Source organism: Salmo trutta, chromosome 20, assembly GCF_901001165.1.
Source record: "Salmo trutta chromosome 20, fSalTru1.1, whole genome shotgun sequence".
Taxonomy (NCBI): Eukaryota; Metazoa; Chordata; class Actinopteri; order Salmoniformes; family Salmonidae; genus Salmo; species Salmo trutta.
In genome coordinates this window covers 47,946,362-47,968,208 of record NC_042976.1, presented here as the reverse complement: position 1 = coordinate 47,968,208, position 21,847 = coordinate 47,946,362, and positions in this window count along the sequence as shown.

The window sequence follows — 21,847 nt, the reverse complement described above, 5'->3', positions numbered from 1 at the left end:
ATACAGATATTATGTAGTACTACATAGTATGTGTGTGCATATGTGTGTGCGACCATGCCAGCATGCCTCCATAGCCACCCGGCTTGAATGCCCCCAGGGTGGGCAGCCCATGGCAGCCCATGCCCGCCTCCAAACTCCTGTCTCATTAAACTTTAATGGCCAATATGAAACTGGATCCCCTGGTCGGAGTGGGAGATAACTGCATCGGCAGGGCAATATGATAGCATAATCATAGAGAGACAGCCAGCAGGCATCTGACAGCTTCACCCTACTGAGCAAGAAAAGGGGAGAGTGATGGAACAGGAGAGGGTAGGAGGAAGGGAGATGTGTGGCAAGAGGGTGGGTGGAAGGGTGAAAGTGAGGGAAATTGAGAAATTTGAGTGGGGAAGCATAAGTGGGGAAAGATGGGTCCGGCTGCTTTAGGAAATGTGTGAGAGAGTACATACAGATAGGTTTAGTTCTGTCTTTATTGTATGGAAAATGATTTTGTACTGGTGAAAGCTGAGAGTTTTTTGGATAGTAAATGGTATCCCTGGAAAATGGTTGAAACCTTACGTCACACATTCCCAATCTATGTCTGTTAATGTATCTTTAAATTGCTCTTCAATCACAGTCATCGCTCAGTGCCATATAAAAAATGACATTGAATTACTCTAGCAAGCCTCCAATTGTATCTGCTCTGAATTAATTAATGCCAGTGGATGCCTTGTTGCCCAATAAACGGGCTCTAGCGACAGGTCTGTCAAGCCATTATGATTTTATTTGATTGTTGTTACACGACATGGAACGCCACCTCTTGTTGAACGCTACCCTAATGCCTTTGAGTGAACCACGGACCCATCAAAAGTACATTCCCCGCAGCCTTCCCTTCAGCTCGGTGCATGACCTACACAGAAACAGATGGTGGAAGAGAGTTTGGGGAGAAATAAGTTACAAGGACATTGTTTGTGCATTTGGAACAGGCTGAGGAAAGCCTAGGGACAGCACATCAACAGAGAAAGGGAAGGGAGTGTTGCGGATGTGCATCCCCAGTATAGAACATCTGTTATAAGCTCTGTGTCTTCAAGCGTTGTGTCTCAGGTGTGGGCCCAAACAAAAGCTAGATTTTCCCAAAACATATTGATGGTGGGCAACTCTATTGTCCTGGTCCATGGAATTGTGTATTTTATTTTGCCTCCGAGTGTGGTTCGACAGCAGAGAGAATAAGATAGCAAGTTTGTGGTTTTATTCCAGTGTGGAAGAAGCCTAATGCTTTGTTTATGCCAAGTTTGAATCCATACTGTTTTATTCAGCTTGCAGAAAGGGTTTGTTCTCAAGTAGCTTTTCAACAAAGATGTAAGATCAGGTTTTATAGGAAAATTAAACTGACATAAAATAGACATAGATAGACTATTTGGCAGTAAAGCTGTATTTCCAGATGCATCAATCTTTGAAAGCTTTTTAAAGGGTTTGTACATGTCGGGTAAACATTTCTTGAGTTTATATTGCAGTCACATTTAAGTATCTAAATACTGTAACTAAAGGTATACTATCACTATTAGTGCTATAGGAAGTCATTATCTATCATTATCAAGTGTTATGTCATTTCAACCCATTACAATCGTATAATGACTTCCAAGTCTTCGAAGTATTAACCTGTTTAGGACAGACGTTCCGCTAGCGGAACCCCGTTCAAACAGTGTGGTTAGATAAAGGAGAGTCTTGTCTTTAAAATGGTGTAGAATAGTCATATGTTTGAAAAAGGGAAGTTTTTGGATTTTTGAGGAATTTGTAATTCGCGCCACGCCTATCATTGGATATTGGAGCAGGTGTTCCGCTAGCGGAACGTCTAGATGTAAGAGGTTAATCTAACCACATTGTCCAATTTCAAAAAGACTTTACAGCGAAAGCAAAACATTAGATTATGTTAGGAGAGTACATAGACACAAATAATCACACAGCCATTTTCCAAGCAAGCATATATGTCACATAAACCCAAACCACAGCTAAATGCAGCACTAACCTTTGATGATCTTCATCAGATGACACTCCTAGGACATTATGTTATACAATACATGCATGTTTTGTTCAATCAAGTTCATATTTATATCAAAAACCAGCTTTTTACATTAGCATGTGATGTTCAGAACTAGCATACCCACCGAAAACTTCCTGTGAATTTACTAAATTACTCATGATAAACGTTGACAAAATACATAACAATTATGTTAAGAATTATAGATACATGACTCCTTTATGCAATCGCTATGTCCGATTTTAAAATAGCTTTTCGGCGAAATCACATTTTGCAATATTCTGAGTACATAGCTCGGCCATCACAGGCTAGCTATTTTGACATCCGCCAACTTCGGGGTCACCTAAACTCAGAATTACTATTAGAAAAATTGGATTACCTTTGCTGTTCTTTGTCAGAATGCACTCCCAGGACTTCTACTTCAACAACAAATGTTGTTTTGGTTCCAAATAATCCATAGTTATATCCAAATACCTCCGTTTTGTTCGTGCGTTCAGGTCACTATTCGAAGGGTAACGCGCGAGTGCATTTCGTGACAAAAAAATTCTAAATATTCCATAACTGTACTTAGAAGCATGTCAAACGCTGTTTAAAATCTATTTTTATGCTATTTTTCTCGTAAAATAGCGATAATATTCCAACTGGGCAATGTTGTATTCATTCAAAGGCTGAAAGAAAAAAAATTGAGAAGTCTCGTGAATGCGCATCTCAGTCTCACTGTCCCCAGGCTGACCACTTACAAACAGAGCTGTTGTGCTTTGCCCAGAGACAGCAGACACCCCATTCCACTTTCTGGCAGCTTTAGAGAGCAAATGGAAGCCTTAGAAAGTGTCACGTTACAGCACAGATGCTGTAATGTCGATAGAGATGCAACAGAAGGACAACAAATTGTCAGACAGGGCACTTCCTGTATGGAATCTTCTCAGGTTTTGGCCTGCCATATGAGTTCTGTTATACTCACAGACACCATTAAAACAGTTTTAGAAACTTTAAATCTACTAATTATATGCATATTCTAGTTTCTGGGCAGGAGTAGTAACCAGATTAAATCGGGTATGTTTTTTATCCGGCCGTGAAAATACTGCCCCCTATCCCAAAGAAGTTAACCTATGTGCTAAGTGCTAACAAACAAGTGTTACATACCACACTTGACCTCCAACATGCCTGTATATTTTACATATTGACAGTGTCTATTTGAAAATCTGATGAAGCAGATTCATGCAATACACATGCTGGAATGAGAAAATCGTCCATCATAAAAGTGCTGGATATTTGATGGAAAATGTTATGTAAGTCCGTGTAACGGGGGAGTTTAAAAGCACTCTAAAATGCCTCCATACTCTGGGCTGTTTGCTCTAATTAGTATAAATGTGCTGCGATTAAGCTAAGATTGCATTTCCAGTGGGCGCTCCATGTTTAATTCATCAAAGCATATCATCCTCCAGTCCAACCTGGTCCTGTATTGCACATGGCTGGCTGCTCATTGGTTACCTCCCACTGCTCCGGGGTGAAAGGTAGGTTGAAAAACACTAACAAAGGAGGTTTGACGAAATGATCCATTCAAAGCAGTCTTCCCTGTCTGTCTGTCTCTTTGCATGTGTGCTACTACCTAGTATCTAGCACAGAAACAGGCTATTCATAGCATGTCTACATAACCAACCTGAACAGGGAGGACATTTTCAGACAAAAAACCCACAGGTTATCTGGTGTCTGACATTCAGGCTGGGTTTCCAGCCGAGCATTGACTGCACACTGTATCTGATGCAGTTTTCTGCTGATGCCTGATGGATGCAGAATCAAGCAGCTATCGAATGCCGATGTGCTCACCGCTGAATGAACAAAGCATCTCACACTGTAGCCGAATTCTCCCTTTGATTCAAGCTTCTGACCAACACTTGCTACAAGGGGCAGGCAGTTTCATGCATGATTGTGGGCAAAGCAAGGGGCTGTGTCTGTGTGTGTGTGTGTGTGTGTAGGTCTGACTCAGCTTTCCAGAGAAATAGACATAAATGAGCTGACACTGATGGATAGCTGGTCCTGGAAAATCCCATAAACATTATGAGGTCTGAAGCGATAGAACCAGTACTCAGTATCACACTGACCTTCCATTTACCTGTTCAGTCTGGGCCTGCACACAACATTGCACCAGTCATCAAATGTGTGTGTATGTGTTTGTGTGCATGCATGCATATGTGTGTGGGTGTGGCCACAACATGTTACTGGTAATCTGGTGGCTGCTAGAGTATAGGCGGAATACAGATTTTCATACCTTTAAACCATTCATGTGCCATACTGTGGTATACGGTATTAACAGCATTGCACGCAGGGGGCGTTAATTTTCCAATATCAAATTTGAAAAGGCTTGTGGTACCAAGAATATAAAACCAGGAAGATCTTAATTTCAGTGAAATTGTAATGGTCAGAAGGATTTTTTAAAATGTTACATATTGACATACACATTTTAGTCAATGTCGTAGGATTAGTAAAAGCTACTTTGTCCTCTGGCCGTCAAGGGGGTATCTATGGGGCTACAGAGCCAAAGGATGTTCAAACACAATTAACACCACCAACACAATCTATTATTCAAATGAGGTATTCATTCATTTCAGTAGTAAACTGATATTAGAATGATCTGTAAACATTTCTTCAGCTTTGATAGAAAAACAACAATACACCATGGAGTTTGTCTGCCGCATGCTTTCAGACTTTGACAATAACAAAATGGTATCTGTCAAAAATCCTTACTGCTTGTCAACTCATACCAGTGTGTGAATACCCAATGCTGTGCAGCGGAACAATCCACTCCAATCTGCAATGAACACATAAGATAAGACAGACAATGGAGCCAATCAGCTTCATTCACAATGGAGACTCGCGGGGACACACAAAACAGATGGGTAATTTGCATAGCGATGGCAGCAGTGATTACATTAGCAAGGTGCATTAACAATAGTTTGGGGAAACACGTGTTTATATAACCATGCATTGAAAGGTTTAGATTGAAAGTGCTACCTTTGGAACTAATGGCGATTTGATATGTAATATTTCTGATTCAAGCTCCATGGGGCTTGTAGACCCACAGATCACTTCTCATTGTCATGAACTTTAAAAGTAGGCTGTACCTATTGAACTACGTTTTCAAAGTATTTGAATAGGAGCCATGCAATTCAGCAAGTCAAGGATTATGTGGCTTCCTGATGTTGCCATCAGCCATGTTGCTGGATGCAGTGAGTCTAGACAACTCTGTTTGATTGGCTTATGCTATTATGTGGTCACAGAATGAAAGATCATACTTCTTTTCAACGCCACCATTCCATTCATACATTTCGATTTAACATGCATTATCATTTGCATTCTGACCTTTTCTCCTTTGCATATTTATTCCAAGTTAATCAATGTTTATGACCTCACAAATATCAAACTGCTTAAATGCATTATGGCTCTAATACATGCATCACATTGTGTATTACTTACAAAACAAAGAAAATGAGCAATCGCAGACCTGTAATGTAAGTGAAATTAGTGAGAAAATTTGAGCTATAACGTGAAATTATTTTAAAAGTAGTCAGAGTTGACTGGAATAAATCAGTCATCTCCCTCCATGGGTCAGCATGTCTATAAAATGAAATTCTGTGATGCATATGTTTGGTGAACTGGAACAAAAGCAGTCAGAGCTTTCTTAGATTGAGGACACAATTTGGTCTTGAGGGAAGACTGATAGTAACATACTTGACCCTCACCACCATTTTTTTATTTACTGAATACAAATAAGTCTCCAACGTCTTTATTACAAATTATTGGAAGCGGTAGAATTGGGTGGGACACTTTATCAAAATATATTTTTCCAATCTCCAAGTTGAGAACAGATCCTGCAGTTGGAATGTAATCAAAGGGCAAGATTCAGTCACTGATCAATAACAAAAGTAGACAGCCACTTTCCTTTATGAACTGATCGGTAAATGAAACTGAAACTGTTTGTTTATGAATATACAGACAGGCTATGTATGGTCAGGCAAGTGAAAACTGGTTTCTACGGAACTCTGCGGAGTCTGAACTTTGCGGTATGGAGATAGCCCCCACTGATGTGACAGCTTACGTTCATACTGTGGGGAATTTATAACCCAGATCACAAAGGGGATCAATAGGCGATTATCTGGATAGGGGCAGTAGGATGTTATCACCCTTTGGGCATCACTCACATACACACATACTTACTCACACACACAGACACAAACACTTATTCACACACACACACACAGACACTCTCTCACACACACATAAAGAGGAAGAGACAGACGCAGATAAGGAGAGGGGAGGGATGTCTCAATAAAAACACAATAACAGTGGATGAATGTGGTGTAGCAGTCGATGCCGGGTGGTGGATCCTGCTGCAGTTTGTTACAGACCTGCCTTCTTTTCCTCCAGCCCACACGGGTACCATTTTAAAGGTCGACTTTGAGCATGAAAAAATGGTCCAGCTCCGCCTCTTTCTCAATTTTCAAACAGAAATGGATTGTGCCTTTTGGTGGTTCATCCATGTGTCATTCTGGTCATGCGTGCCGCAACCGATGTAGCTAGTTCATTAGCTAAGCTTGCCACTGTAGCTAGCCTGTAACTCTTCCAGTATGTGTTGACGTCATTTCACCAGATTTGTTTTTGTAAGGAAGCTGTAGAAATCGTTAAAAATGACACTTCTATGAATCATTTATTTTAGCATTAAATGACCTGGTATGATGATGCGTTGATCAGTTAAACAGTTTAGAGCCATAATTGTTGTGTTTTTTCCCAAAGTCAACCTTTAAAGCAATCAGAACAACAGCAACCTCCCTGTCGGCTGGGTTGTGATTTCACATCCCAGATAATTTATGCATGAATGTCAATGCATGCAGAGAATCAATGCTCAGGAATGATAAATCATGCATTCATAGTTTTCTTCCTCCTGCACGAGGAGAGGAAGTAGAATGATTGCTGTGAATAGTCAGAAGATATTTTGGTGTGGTTCATTTTAATAAATATAAGGAAACCTATTTTATGCCCCAAGGTACTGCTAAAAATCAGCTCTGATTGCTCTTTTATACATCATGAAAATATATACTCTGCTTTGAGATGTGTTAGCCCATGATAGTTCCACCAACCACTGTCTGAGGTCAGTGTTTCAGCAAGTATAGACAATCATGTAGTGTAACAAATTAATAAAACAGAAGAACACAAATAAACACACACATGTTTATCCATCATACATTTATGTTGACCATTACACATTGTACATTAGTGTATCGAAAGGGGGCAGAGTTTGTTTCTCAGACAGATGAAACGTTTCAAAATGGGAACACTGCCTACCCGGCGCACATAGCAGATGAATCAAGCGCACCTATCACCTACAGCGAAAGACAAATTTAAATAAATAGTAGTGCAAGGCTTTATCGTTGGCTTTTCTACAGAAATGTTTGGCGATCGACTAGGAATGCCTTGAAGATCGACCAGTCGATTGCGATTGACAAATTGGTGACCACTGGTGTATAGGACCAGTGGTTAAATTGAGATTTGGTAGCTGGGGGTCCCTATTTTGGGGGCGTGCAAGTGGTGGGGGGGGGGTGGTATATATATATATACACACACTGCTCAAAAAAATAAAGGGAACACTTAAACAACACATCCTAGATCTGAATGAAAGAAATCATCTTATTAAATACTTTTTTCTTTACACAGTTGAATGTGCTGACAACAAAATCACACAAAAATAATCAATGGAAATCCCATTTATCAACCCATGGAGGTCTGGATTTGGAGTCACACTCAAAATTAAAGTGGAAAACCACACTACAGGCTGATCCAACTTTGATGTAATGTCCTTAAAACAAGTCAAAATGAGGCTCAGTAGTGTGTGTGGCCTCCACGTGCCTGTATGACCTCCCTACAACGCCTGGGCATGCTCCTGATGAGGTGGCGGATGGTCTCCTGAAGGATCTCCTCCCGGACCTGGACTAAAGCATCCGCCAACTCCTGGAGAGTCTGTGGTGCAACGTGGCGTTGGTGGATGGAGCGAGACATGATGTCCCAGATGTGCTCAATTGGATTCAGGCCTGGGGAACGGGCGGGCCAGTCCATAGCATCAATGCCTTCCTCTTGCAGGAACTGCTGACACACTCCAGCCACATGAGGTCTAGCATTGTCTTGCATTAGGAGGAACCCAGGGCCAACCGCACCAGCATATGGTCTCACAAGGGGTCTGAGGATCTCATCTCGGTACCTAATGGCAGTCAGGCTACCTCTGGCGAGCACATGGAGGGCGGTGCGGCCCCCCAAAGAAATGCCACCCCACACCATGACTGACCCACCGCCAAACCGGTCATGCTGGAGGATGTTGCAGGCAGCAGAATGTTCTCCACGGCGTCTCCAGACTCTGTCACGTGCTCAGTGTGAACCTGCTTTCATCTGTGAAGAGCACAGGGCGCCAGTGGCGAATTTGCCAATCTTGGTGTTCTCTGGCAAATGCCAAACGGCCTGCACGGTGTTGGGCTGTAAGCACAACCCCCACCTGTGGACGTTGGGCCCTCATACCACCCTCATGGAGTCTGTTTCTGACCGTTTGAGCAGACACATGCACATTTGTGGCCTGCTGGAGGTCATTTTGCAGGGCTCTCGCAGTGCTCCTCCTGCTCCTCCTTGCACAAAGGCGGAGGTAGCGGTCCTGCTGCTGGGTTGTTGCCCTCCTACGGCCTCCTCCACATCTCCTGATGTACTGGCCTGTCTCCTGGTAGCGCCTCCATGCTCTGGACACTACGCTGACAGACACGGCAAACCTTCCTGCCACAGCTCGCATTGATGTGCCATCCTGGATGAGCTGCACTACCTGAGCCACTTGTGTGGGTTGTAGACTCCGTCTCATGCTACCACTAGAGTGAAAGCACCGCCAGCATTCAAAAGTGACCAAAACATCAGCCAGGAAGCATAGGAACTGAGAAGTGGTCTGTGGTCTCCACCTGCTGAACCACTCCTTTATTGGGGGTGTCTTGCTTATTGCCTATAATTTCCACCTGTTGTCTATTCCATTTGCACAACAGCATGTGAAATGTATTGTCAATCAGTGTTGCTTCCTAAGTGGACAGTATGATTTCACAGAAGTGTGATTGACTTGCAGTTACATTGTGTTGTTTAAGTGTTCCCTTTATTTTTTTGAGCAGTATATATATATATAATACATGGTAGATATTCAGTGCCTTCGGAAAGTATTTAGACACCTAGACTTTTTCCACATTTTGTTATGTTACAGCCTTATTCTAAAACTGATTAAATAAATAAAAATCCTTCTCAATCTACACACAAATACCCCATAATGACAAAGCGAAAAAAAAATTTTTTTTTGCAAATTTATTACAAATAAAATACAGAAATATTTTATTTACGTAAGTATTCAAACCATTTGCTATGAGACTCGAAATTGAGATCAGGTGCATCGTGTTTCCATAGATTTTTCTTGAGATGTTTCTACAACTTGATTGTCCACTTGAGTCCACTTGTGGTAAATTCAATTGATTGGACATGATTTGGAAAGGCACACACCTGTCTATACAAGGTCCCGCAGTTGACAGTGCATGTCAAGCAAAAACCAAGCCATGAGGTGAAAGGAATTGTCCGTTGAGCTCAGAGACAGGATTGTGTCGAGGCACAGATCTGAGAAAGGGTACCAACTGTGTGGCTCAGTTGGTAGAGCATGGTGTTTGCAATGCCAGGGTTGTGGGTTCGATTCCCACAGGGGACCAGTACGGAAAATAAAAAATGTATGAAATGTATGCATTCACTACTGTAAGTTGCTCTGGATAAGAGCGTCTGCTAAAATGACTAAAATGTAAAAAAAAAAAAAAAATCCCCGAGAACACAGTGGCCTCCATCATTCTTAAATGGAAGAAATTAGGAGCCACCAAGAGTCTTCCTAGAGCTGGCCGCCTGGCCAAACTGAATTATTGGGGGAGAAGGGCCTTGGTCTTGGAGGTGACCAAGAACCTGATGGTCACTGACAGAGCTTTAAAGGTCCTCTGTGGACATGGGAGAACCTCCCAGAAGGACAACCATCTCGGTAGCACTCCACCAATCAGGTCTTTATGGTCGAGTGGTAAGATGGAAGCCACTTCTCAGCAAAAGGCAGATGACAGCCCGCTTGGAGTTTGCCAAAAAGCACCTAAAGACTATCAGACCATGAGAAACAAGATTCTCTGGTCTGATGAAACCAAGATTGAATGCTTTGGTCTGAATGCTAAGCGTCACGTCTGGAGGAAACCTGGCGCCATCCCTACGGTGAAGCATGGTGATGGCAGCAAGGATCGAGGCAAAGATGAACGGAGCAAAGTACAGAGAGTTCCTTGATGAAAACCTGCTCCAGAGCACTCATGACCTCAGACTGGGGCGAAGGTTCACCTTCTAACAGGACAACGATCCTAAGCACACAGCCAAGACAATGCAGGAGTGGATTCAGGACAAGTCTCTGAATGTCCTTGAGTGGACCAGCCAGAGCCTGGACTTGAACCCGATCAAACATCTCTGGAGAGACCTGAAAATAGCTGTGTTCTCTAACGCTCCCCATCCAACCGACAGAGCTTGAGAAGATATGCAGAGAAGAATGGGAGAAACACCCCAAATACAGGTGTGCCAAGCTTGTAGCATCCTACCCAAGAAGACTCAAGGCTGTATTCACTGCCAAAGGTGCTTCAACAAAGTACTGAGTAAAAAGTCTGAATACATATGTAAATGTGATATTTCAGTTTTTTTTTGTCTTTTAAAACTATTTGATCAATTTTAGAATAAGGCTGTAACGTAACAAAATGTGGAGAAAGTCTAGGGGTCTGCATACTTTCCAAAGGCACTGTATATAATGGGTGTGAAAGATATAATGTTCTAACCTAATATACTGACAAAAGCAGCACGGGAGCATAATACAGGCTCTTAATTTCTAAACTGCTGTAATTGTCAGCTGTTCACCACATTTCTTACAAACAAATAGCATGTGATTTAGTCCATGCTTTAACATCTTAAGGATCTAAAACGTCAATGGTTGATCAGTGTTTACTCTGGATTTTGTATTTAGCAGTGGTGAAAAGGGTAGCTGAGTTGTAGTGTTATTATGGAATAGGGCAGGTAGGTTCTGGCCCAGTAGAATGACTGTGAGAAGGTCAGTTGTGGGAACTTTTGAAAAGGACATTATACTCCAAATGTATGAAAATACATACATAAATGATAAATGATGCTGACAGCATAAATTATGCTGACACCATCTAAAATATAATTTCCTCCTCCAGAAATGAGCCCAATAACATGTTTATCAGACAGGTGTGCTATATAGCAATAACCATTATTTCATTTAGCCAAATAGTTGCAGCATAGTGGTAATAAATAAATAGGCTAAAGCAAAGGGTTGCCCATCATCACCATTGCGCTAACCATTAGATCACAAACTCTTAACATGATCTTTTTTCTGCAACATATTGATGACATAGATGTGCCCCTAAAACTTTCCACTGGCACTCAGCCAAGGATGTATAAACTTCTGTGAATATAATGTAGAGCTAGCTGTTACTGTACACATGACCCGTGTTAGATTCAGCCCCAATCTCCACTATGCATTCAATGCCATCGGCGAGCGCTACGCTATGTCCAGCTGGCTCATTTTTAGGAGTTGAGAAATAAATGTAGGTGGAATAGAAAGTTGTGATCCTCCTCTTTGAACACTGGCCATTAAATGGCTTTCAAAGGTGTTTTCCTGCAACTGCATTAAGAATGTGCCACCCACAATTTTCAAGCGCCTGAAGATGAATAGTATTTTCTCGCATAGAATGCTACAAGCTGACCAATTGAATAGGTAAACTATTCTACTATGGGGTTGTCTGCTATTGATTACTTGTATTGTTGGATGAGGAATATGAAATGTGGACTAAAAAATGTATTAGACAATTCAAAATTCGCTCGGACCCAGACCAATTTACCCATTGCATAGGGTCACTGGTGTGTAGACAAATAAAATAAATAAGAGTGCAAGGCTTTATCGTTGGTTTTTCTACAGAAATGTTTGCCATTCGGGATCGACAGGTTGGTGACCATTGGTGTATAGGAACTGCACTGGACAGTGGGCTGCCAAGATAGGTGAACTTGTCCATAACTGACAGCTTCTATTCCATCACACAAATGGAGTAGCCTTCAGTGACCGGCATCATTTGTGCCCTGCATCTCACACCCGCCATCACTTGATGACATACACCCACACTGACACCTATCTGGTGAAAAGGTGCTGGGAGAAAAAATGGTAGAGCTGTTCCATTCTTTATTCTCAGCACACAGCTTTTTTAGCAACAGAGAGTGAAGAGGGATAGGAGACCCAGATACCAACGACACCCATAGGCTGACCGCTTTAATCATGGGAGTTCAACAAAGCGTGGGAGGGCCCGGCAGCTAGGGCTTAGAAAGTGTCTGTGTGTGTGTGGGAGAGAGTGTGTGTGTGTGTGTGTGTGTGTCTGTGGTTCAGTGTGAGTGAGTGCCCCATCACTAAGGGATGGCAGGTGTGAGCTGTGGGTCCATAAGTGAGGCCGCTGACTGAAGGCTACTCTTTGTGCCCAAGCTTGTCCCAATTTATACTCTCTCACTTTCCAAACTCAACCCTTTCACTTTGACAAACACTTTGACCCACTTCACTCTGCACTATAATTAAGTGTCGTATGACCATCTCCGCCAGCCTAGAATTTATTCTTTAGGGCAAATATAGTTCGGAGAAGTAGAAATAGACAGAGGTCTGTTTCAAAACTCCATAAACAGTGGCTGAGCGGCACTGGTAGTGTTGGTTGTAGGATTCAGGGAACAAGACCCAGCAGAAAGGATTGTGACATTGGAGGATATTATAAAATCTGGTTTAGTATGAAGATATGTAGAAACTGCTTCTCAAATAGAAATCCCTGATCACGCCTGTAGGTGATGTCATGACGACAATAGCTAGCTAAGCTCAAGTGCAGAAATATGCCATCGGTTCTAATGGTTGTGTCGGGGCAAACTGCGCATGTGCATGCCATCAAAACAAAGGCACTCCTTTGATATAAAGTTGTTTTTTATGAAAATTTCATTTCATGAGGTTATAGTGATGATATGTTCAGCTACTGTATGTAGATCACTTTCCTGCAGTCGAAATAACCCAAAGCACCCTCTAGTGGCCTCATGGGTGGAATGTTATTAGTATTTTTTATAATTTGAAAATGAACATTATATTAAAAAAATATATAACTCAGAAAATCATGTGTTTCTATGTGAAACGATTTTGTCATATTTCAGTTTTCTATGATATTTTTATTTCACCTTTACTTAACCAACACAGAGTTACACATAAACAAACGTACAGTCAATAACACAAAAGAAAAGAAAGATAGAAAAATCTATGTACAGTGTGTGCAAATGTAGAAGAGTAGGAAGATAGGCAATAAATAGGCCATAGAGGTGAAGATAATTACAATTTAGCATTAATACTGGAGTGATAGATGTGCAGATGACGATGTGCAAGTAAAGATACTGGGGTGCATGAGGGTAAGTAATAATATGGGGATGAGGTAGTCGGGTGTGCTATTTACAGATTGGCTGTGTACAGGTACAGTGATCGGTAAGCTGCTCTGACAGCTTATGCTTAAAGTTAGAGTTGGGAGATATAAGACTCCAGCTTCAGAGATTTTTGCAATTCGTTCCAATCATTGGCAGCAGAGAACTGGAAGGAAAGGCGGCCAAAGGAAGTGTTGGCTTTGGGGATGACCAGTGCAATATACCTGCTGGAGCGTGTGCTACGGGTGGGTGTTGCTATGGTGACCAGTGAGCTGAGATAAGGCGGGCTTATAGATGACCTGGAGCCAGTGGCTTTGGCGACAGATATGTAGTGAGGACCAACCAACGAGAGCATACAGGTCGCAGTGGTAGGTAGGGGCTTTGGTGATAAAACGGTAATAAAAATAAAAATATAAAGTGTAATATTGGGATGCAGAGTCAAAATTGAATACATTTCAACTCTGTCTGACATGATTTAAACAAATAATTATTTAACCAGGCAAGTCAGTTAAGAACAAATTCTTATTTACAATGACAGCCTACACTGGCCAAACCAATTGTGTGCCACCCTATGAGACTCCCAAACACAGCCTGTTGTGATACAGCCTGGAATTGAACCAGGGTGTTTGTAATGATGCCTCAAGCATTGAGATGCAATGCCGTAGACCGCTGCGCCACTCGGGAGCCCAGGTGTCTTCTTTTTTTCATCTCATAACCATGTTTGTGAGTTGTATACTTTTGTTTCAAAGTCGATTTGTTTAAGACTTTCAAGAAAAACTCTGTGACAGTGATTTAGCCCACTGCAGTAAACGGTTATAATTTTGGTTTGAATATAGAATGTTCCTTTAGAAATCTAGAAAATGAACAACTAAGGAATTTTCCCTTCTCAAACCACAGTCTGGTCTGTCGAGTCTGCTTCACAAGCATTCCCGGAAGTCTCAGGATGTCGACGTTGGGAAGTCTCACGCTGCAATACTCTAGTTGTTGCAGCAATACATTTGAATCTCAGAGAAATAGGAATTATTCCAGAGGAATAATTCTGTGTATTCATCTATTTTAATCCAACCCATATATTATGTAGTATTTATATTTGTATGATCCAACCATCCTAAGGAGAACAGGGATATAACATCAAAGAATGTACTGTAATGTTAAGTACCTCAATGGACCGTAAAGGAAATCACTCTACAAACTAGGGTGGCCTCCAGGTCCTGGTTAGCTCTCTCCGACTGGTTGTTCGACTGGGGATGGAATCCGGAGGATAGGCTGGCCGACGCCCCAATAAGGGTGCAGAACGCCGTCCAGAACTAAGACAAGAACTGAGGACCCCGGTCGGAAACCACAACCACCGGGAGTCCATGGATCCTGAAGACGTGCTGCACCATGAGCTGGGCTGTTTCGTTGGCAGAAGGAAGTATGGGGAGAGGGATGAAGTGAGCGGCCTTTGAGAACCGATCCACCACTGTCAGAATGAAGGTGTTGCCATCTGATGGGGGAAGCCCAGTGACAAAGTCCAGAGAGATATGAGACCAGGGACGATGAGGGACCGGTAGTGGCTGAAGAAGGCCAGGAGCATGCCATGGAGTCTTGTTCTGGGCACACACCATGCACACGGCGATGAAGACAGAGATGTCAGGAACCATTGTGGGCCACCAGAAACATTGTCGGGGGAATGCTAGGGTACGGCGGGAACCGGGATGACAGGTCAGCCTGGAGGAATGAGCCCATTCCAGGACCCGGGATCGGACTGAGTTAGAGACAAACAGCCGGATAACCGGGCCCCCTTCAGGTCCAGGCTGGGAACATTGTGCCTTGCGAACCAGTGTCTCAATACCCCAACCCACTGAGGCTGCAAGGCAGGAGGTTGGGAGAATGGTTTCGGAGACTGAGTGAATGACAGAGGAACTGTATAGGCGGGACAGGGCGTCAGGCTTCACATTGTTGGACCCTGGGCAAAAGGAAATGGTGAAGTTAAATCTTGTAAACAAGAGAGCCCACCGTGCCTGCCTGGAGTTAAGGCGCTTGGCTGTACGGAGATATTCCACATTTTTATGGTCGGTCCAGACCAGGAATGTCTGTTCTGCTCCTTCCAGCCAGTGCCTCCACTCTTCCAACACCATCTTGACTGCCAGAAGTTCTCGGTTGCCTACATCATAGTTTCTCTCTGCAGGATTGAGACGATGGGACAGGAAGGCACAGGGATGAATGAAGCTTTATGTCCTGGGCATATCGCTGGGACAGGATGGTCACCACTCCAACATCAGAAGCATCAACCTCTACCACAAATTGACGGGATGGATGGATGAGGATGGGTGCAGTGGTGAACCGATGATTCAGGTCCACAAAGGCTCTGTCGACAGCTGGAGACCATGTGAATAGTACTTTGGGAGAGGTGAGTGCAGAGAGAAGGGGGCCGCCAGGGTGCTGTAACCCTGAAAGAAACGGCGGTAGAAGTTAGAAAAACCCAGGAAACGTTGCAACTGCACCCTGGACGTAGGTTGAGGCCAATCCACCACTGCTTTCACCTTTCCAGGATCCATCTGGACATTTCCCTCAGCGATGACATATCCCAGAAAGGTGATTGTAGAGCGGTGGAAGTCACACTTCTCGGCTTTCACAAACAAATGGTTCTCCCAGGTGGCGCTGAAGGACCTGTCTGACATAAAGAACATGTTCCCAGTAAAAGGCACATGCACTTTCAAATGCAATTACAAGGAAAGTGACATGATGTTGGACTTTTACATTGTTGACACTAGAGCACCTGCAGTGCTAGGTCTTAAAGCATGTTTAGACATGGACCTCATCAAGCTAGTTTTATCAGTGACAGCACCAGTAGAGACAGAAAATGTACTGGAGGATTTTGCTGATGTTTTTACAGGAATAGGATTATTCCCAAGAGAATGTACCATTCACCTTGACCCAGACGCAACCCCTGTGGTCTACCCACTCAGAAAGATTTGCCTTGCTCTCCGTGCCCGTCTGAAGAAAGAGTTGGATCAGCATGGAGCAATCTGACATAGTCACCAAGGTTACAGAACCGACTGACTGTGTAAACGCGTTAGTGGTGGTAGAGAAACCACGCACAGGCAAGCTCCGAGTATGCCTCGACCCAAGAGACTTGAACAAGGCTATCAAACGCCCCCATTATCCTTTACCGACGCTAGATGGCATCACACACAAGCTAGCGGGAGCACACTACTTCAGTGTCATGGAAGCTAGATCAGGCAACTGGGCCATCAAGCTCACAGAAGAGTCATCTAAGCTCACAGCATTCAACACACCGTTTGGACGCTACAGGTTCCGTCGCCTGCCTTTTGGGATTATCTCAGCCCAAGACGAGTTTCAGTGAAAGATCGACGAAGTGTACGAAGGCCTCGACGGAGTTGTGGCAATTGTGGACGACATCCTTGTCTATGGTCGAACTAAAGAGGAGCACGACCGAAACTTCCGCCCGATGCTGCAAAGATCCCATGAGAGAGGAGTCCGGCCCAACCCCGAGGAGAGCACAGTCGGCTCTACCGAGGTCAGCCACTTCGGACATCTTCTCACAGCGAATGGAATCAAGCTAGATACACAGAAGATCTCAGCCATAAAAGAAATGGAGCCACCAAAGAACCGTGCAGAGCTGGAAACAGTGCTTGGCATGGTCAACTAATTAGCCAAGTTCGCACCCAGCCTCTCCAATGCTAATGCACCCCTGCATCAACTGCTAAAGCAGTCCAGTGAGGTTCTCTGGGACAAGCAACACGACATTGCTTTCCAGAGTGTGAAAGACTTGATCACGAAAGAACCAGGACCAATCATTGCCTACTACGACCCCAACAAAGAGCTCAGACTCCAAGTGGACGCGTCGAAGTATGGACTAGGTGCAGTGCTACTGCAAGAAGGAAAGCCCATCAGCTCCTCTTCCAAATCTCTCACAGACTGTGAAATCAACTATGCTCAAATCGAAAAGGAGCTCTACGCCATTCTGTTCGGATGTAAACGTTTCCATCAGTACGTACATGGACGACAAGTCATTGGGGAATCTGACCACAAGCCCCTTGAGTCAATCATGAGGAAACCACTAGCCGCAGCCCCGCCAAGGTTACAGAGAATGATCCTTCAACTACAAAAATACGACTTCACAATCACTTACCGTCCAGGCAAAGACATCCCTGTCGCAGACACACTCTCCAGGAATTTTGTTACCTATAAGGACAGCAGCCTCAGTGAAGGCATGGACACGCAAGTGCACACTGTGTACAGCAACTTACCAGTTAGTGACACTAAACTGAAGGAGATCCAAGCAGAAACAGAAAAGGACTCACAACTCGCACAGCTGGGGAAAGTCATACAGGATGGATGGCCTGAGGAGAGGAGAAAATGCTCTCAGAGCGTCTCAGGATTCTGGAACCATCGTGATGAACTATCACAGATCAACGGAATCATTTTCAAAGGAGAGAATATCATTATTCCTACCAGTCTCAGAGAAGAGATTTTGACAAAGATCCATGCTGGACACATGGGCATGGAAAAGTGCAAACAGAGAGCACGGGACATTTTGTTTTGGCCCGGAATGTGCAAACAAATAGAGGACATTGTTGGTAAATGCACCATCTGTCTTGAACGACGCCCCTCAAACACCAAAGAGCCAATGTTACCTCACTGTATCCCAGACCAACCCTGGCAGGTCATGGCAACCGATCTGTTCACCTGGAACAACGAGGACTACATCGTAACAGTGGACTACTACAGCAGATACTTCGAACTCGACAAGCTTCACAGCACCACATCTGCAGCTGTGATACACAAGCTGAAAGCAGCCTTTGCCAGGCATGGCATTGCAAAGACTTTAATATCTTACAATGGGCCCTGTTACAAATCAAATGAGTTTGAATCCTTCACAAAAGCATGGGAGTTTACCCATGTCACCACAAGCCCACATTACCCACAAAGTAATGGCCTTGCTGAAAAATCTGCAGATTGTTAAATCACTCATGGACAAAGCAAAAGCAGACAAGACAGACCCCTACCTCAGTCTCGTTGAATACCGCAACACTCCAGTTGACAACTTCAAATCACCAGCCCAGCTTTTGATGAGCCACAGACTTCGCTCAACCCTTCCCAGCACCAACCAGCAGCTGTAACCTGAGGTCGTCAGCTACAAGGAAATGCATGAAAAACGTGCACAGAGACAACAACAACAAAAGCGATACTATGACAGGTCAGCTAAACCACTGCCACCACTGATCGACGGAGAGTCAGTTAGAATCCAGGAGCATGGCCTCTAGAAGCCAGCAGTCATCATCCAGCCAGCTGACAATGAACATTCATATCACGTCCGCACCGCAGAAGGAGCGGTGTACCGCTGCAATCGTCGTCACCTACTGAACACAAAATACAACACTGAGATGAGATGAATTGTTCCCCTGAAAGAGAACGTGATGGACTAAGCACACACACAGCACAACATACTTACCTGCAACACCACAAGAACTGTTGACTGACACAGAAGCATGCTCAGCATCATATCCCACAAGGTCAGGAAGAGAGGTCAAGCCCAGAGCTGTCCTAGACCTGTGAAATGTCAAATGGTGTAGGCGGATCGCTGCCCTAAAAGAGTTCCAGACTGTAAACTTGTTATTGAAAGTTCACTTGAAATGCTTTGGTATTGTATTTGTTTGAAATGTTAACCTCTAGGGGCTATGTGGGACGCAAGCGTGCCACCCGCAGTGCGCCCAATCAACAACAGGTGCATTTCAAGAGCGGCAAATTTGAAACCAATTAAATGTCAAAATTCAAATTTTTCAAACATACAACTATCTTACACCCTTTGAAAGATAAACATCTCCTTAATCTAACCACGTTGTCCGATTTCAAAAAGGTTTTACGGCGAAAGCATAAAGTTAGATTATGTTAGGAGAGTACATTGACAATAGCTGTGTGTAATGTTTTGTCAATTCAAAGACAGGCGTCACCAAAACCAGAAAATCAGCTAAAATTATGCACTAACCTTTGACAATCTCCATCAGATGACACTCCTAGGACATTATGTTAGACAATACATGCATTTTTAGTTCTATCAAGTTCATATTTATATCCAAAAACAGCGTTTTACTATGGCGTTGATGTTCAGGAAATCGTTTCCCTCCAATAACCGGCAGTCAAGTCAGCACAACAAATTAAATAATTACTATTCGAAAACATTGGTAAAATATTATATTGTCATTCAAAGAATTATAGATTTACATCTCTTGAACGCAACCGGCTTGCCAGATTTAAAAATAACCTTACTGGGAAATCACACTTTGCAATAATCTGAGCACTGCGCCCAGAAAAATACGCTTTGCGATACAGACTAACCGCCATGTTGGAGAGATCTAAAATACTATGTAAATAATCCATTACCTTTGATTCTCTTCATCAGATGTCACTTCCAGGAATCCCAGGTCCATAACGAATGTAGTTTTGTTCGAAAAAGCTCATCATTTATGTCCAAAAAGCTCCGTGTTGTTAGCACATGATCTATGCCAGCCGGACTTCACTTCATGAACGAGGGGGAAAAAAATATTTACGTTCGTTCAAACATGTCAAACGTTGTATAGCATAAATCATTAGTGCCTTTTTTAACCAGAACATGAATAATATTCAAGGCGGACGATTGCGTTCTCTTTTAAAACGTATTGGAACGAGAGTACCCAACATGAACTCGCGCGCCAGAGTCTTATCGGCCATCACCATTCCATGGCTCTTGTTCGGTCAGATCTCACAGTAGAAGACTCAAAACACTTTGTAAAGGCTGGTGACATCTAGTGGAAGCAATAGGAAGTGCTCAAACATTAATAAACCCCTGTGTGTTTCAATGGCATAGGCTTAAAGGTAATTCAACACATCAGGTATCCACTTCCTGTCAGAATCTGTCTCAGGGTTTTGACTGCCATATGAGTTCTGTTATACTTACAGACACCATTCAAACAGTTTTAGAAAATTCAGAGTGTTTTCTATCTATCCAATAATATGCATATTCTAGCTTGTGAGTTGGTGTAGGAGGCAGTTAAAAATGGGCACATATTTTTTTCACATTTCTCAATACTGCCCCCTAGCCCTAAGAAGTTTTAAGATGTCATTTCTACAGTGAAAGCTGAGTATCTCTTGTTCGAAAGTAACAGTATGTTGGATCATTGTTTCAGAGTATGTTGATTCAGTTGGTGTAGTATGCAATATAAATGGTTACTTACCTTGAGTTCAAACTACAGAGCATGTATTCAAAAGAAACGCTTAGAATATGTAAAACATTTTTATTTTGTTTTAAAAGAAGGGGGATGTAATATTCATAAGTGTAAACATACTGAATTATAATTGAATGCATTTTACCGCCGTATCATACTCTGCTATGATTGGTTAAGACCACCCAGATGGTTAGGTCATGGTTGGAGATAAGTGAACATGCCAGTTGTAGCTAGCTAATAAAGAGCTACGTTAAGAAATATCCTGTAGTACTTATTTTGTACAAAGCGTGCAAAACAAGACAGTCGTCAAGGTCGACGAACACAAATGGTTTAGCATGTCCCGGAGCACATTGTTTACCAGAGCCTGGAAGACAGCGGGGGCGTTGCTGAGCCCAAACGGCATGAGCTGGTACTCATAATGTCCGCTGGCTGTGTTGAAGGCAGTCATCCACTCATCTCCTTCATGTATCCGAACCAGGTGGTAGGCATTCCGAAGGTCCAGCTTGGAAAAAATGGTGGCCCCCTGGAGAGGTTCAAAAGCCGAGGAGAGGAGTGGTAAGAGGTAACGATTCTTAACCGTAATGTCATTAAGACCCCTGTAGTCAATGCATGGACACAGGGTCCTGTCCGTCTTGCCGGCAGGAGAAGCAGATGGACGGACGACCCCAGTAGGCAGAGACTCCTCTATGTACTCCTCCATGGCCTTGGTCTCCAGCCCGGATAGAGAATATAGCCTACCACGAGGTGGTGTGGTGCCTGGGAGGAGATCAATGGCACAATCATAAGGACGGTGCGGGGGAAGAGAAGTAGCCCATGCCTTGCTGAAGACTTCCAGGAGGTCGTGGTACTCCGTGGGGAAGGCAGAGAAATCCGAAACTTGACTTAAGCCCGGATGAGGCCGTCTCGGGAAGGTAGCGCTGCTTTGAGGCAATGGGAATGGCAGAACGGACTCCAACCCGGGGTTTAACTTGTGGTCCACTCAATAACGGGGTTGTGTTTCTTGAGCCAAGAAAATCTCAAAACAATAGGAACATGGGGAGACTCAATGAGGAGGAAA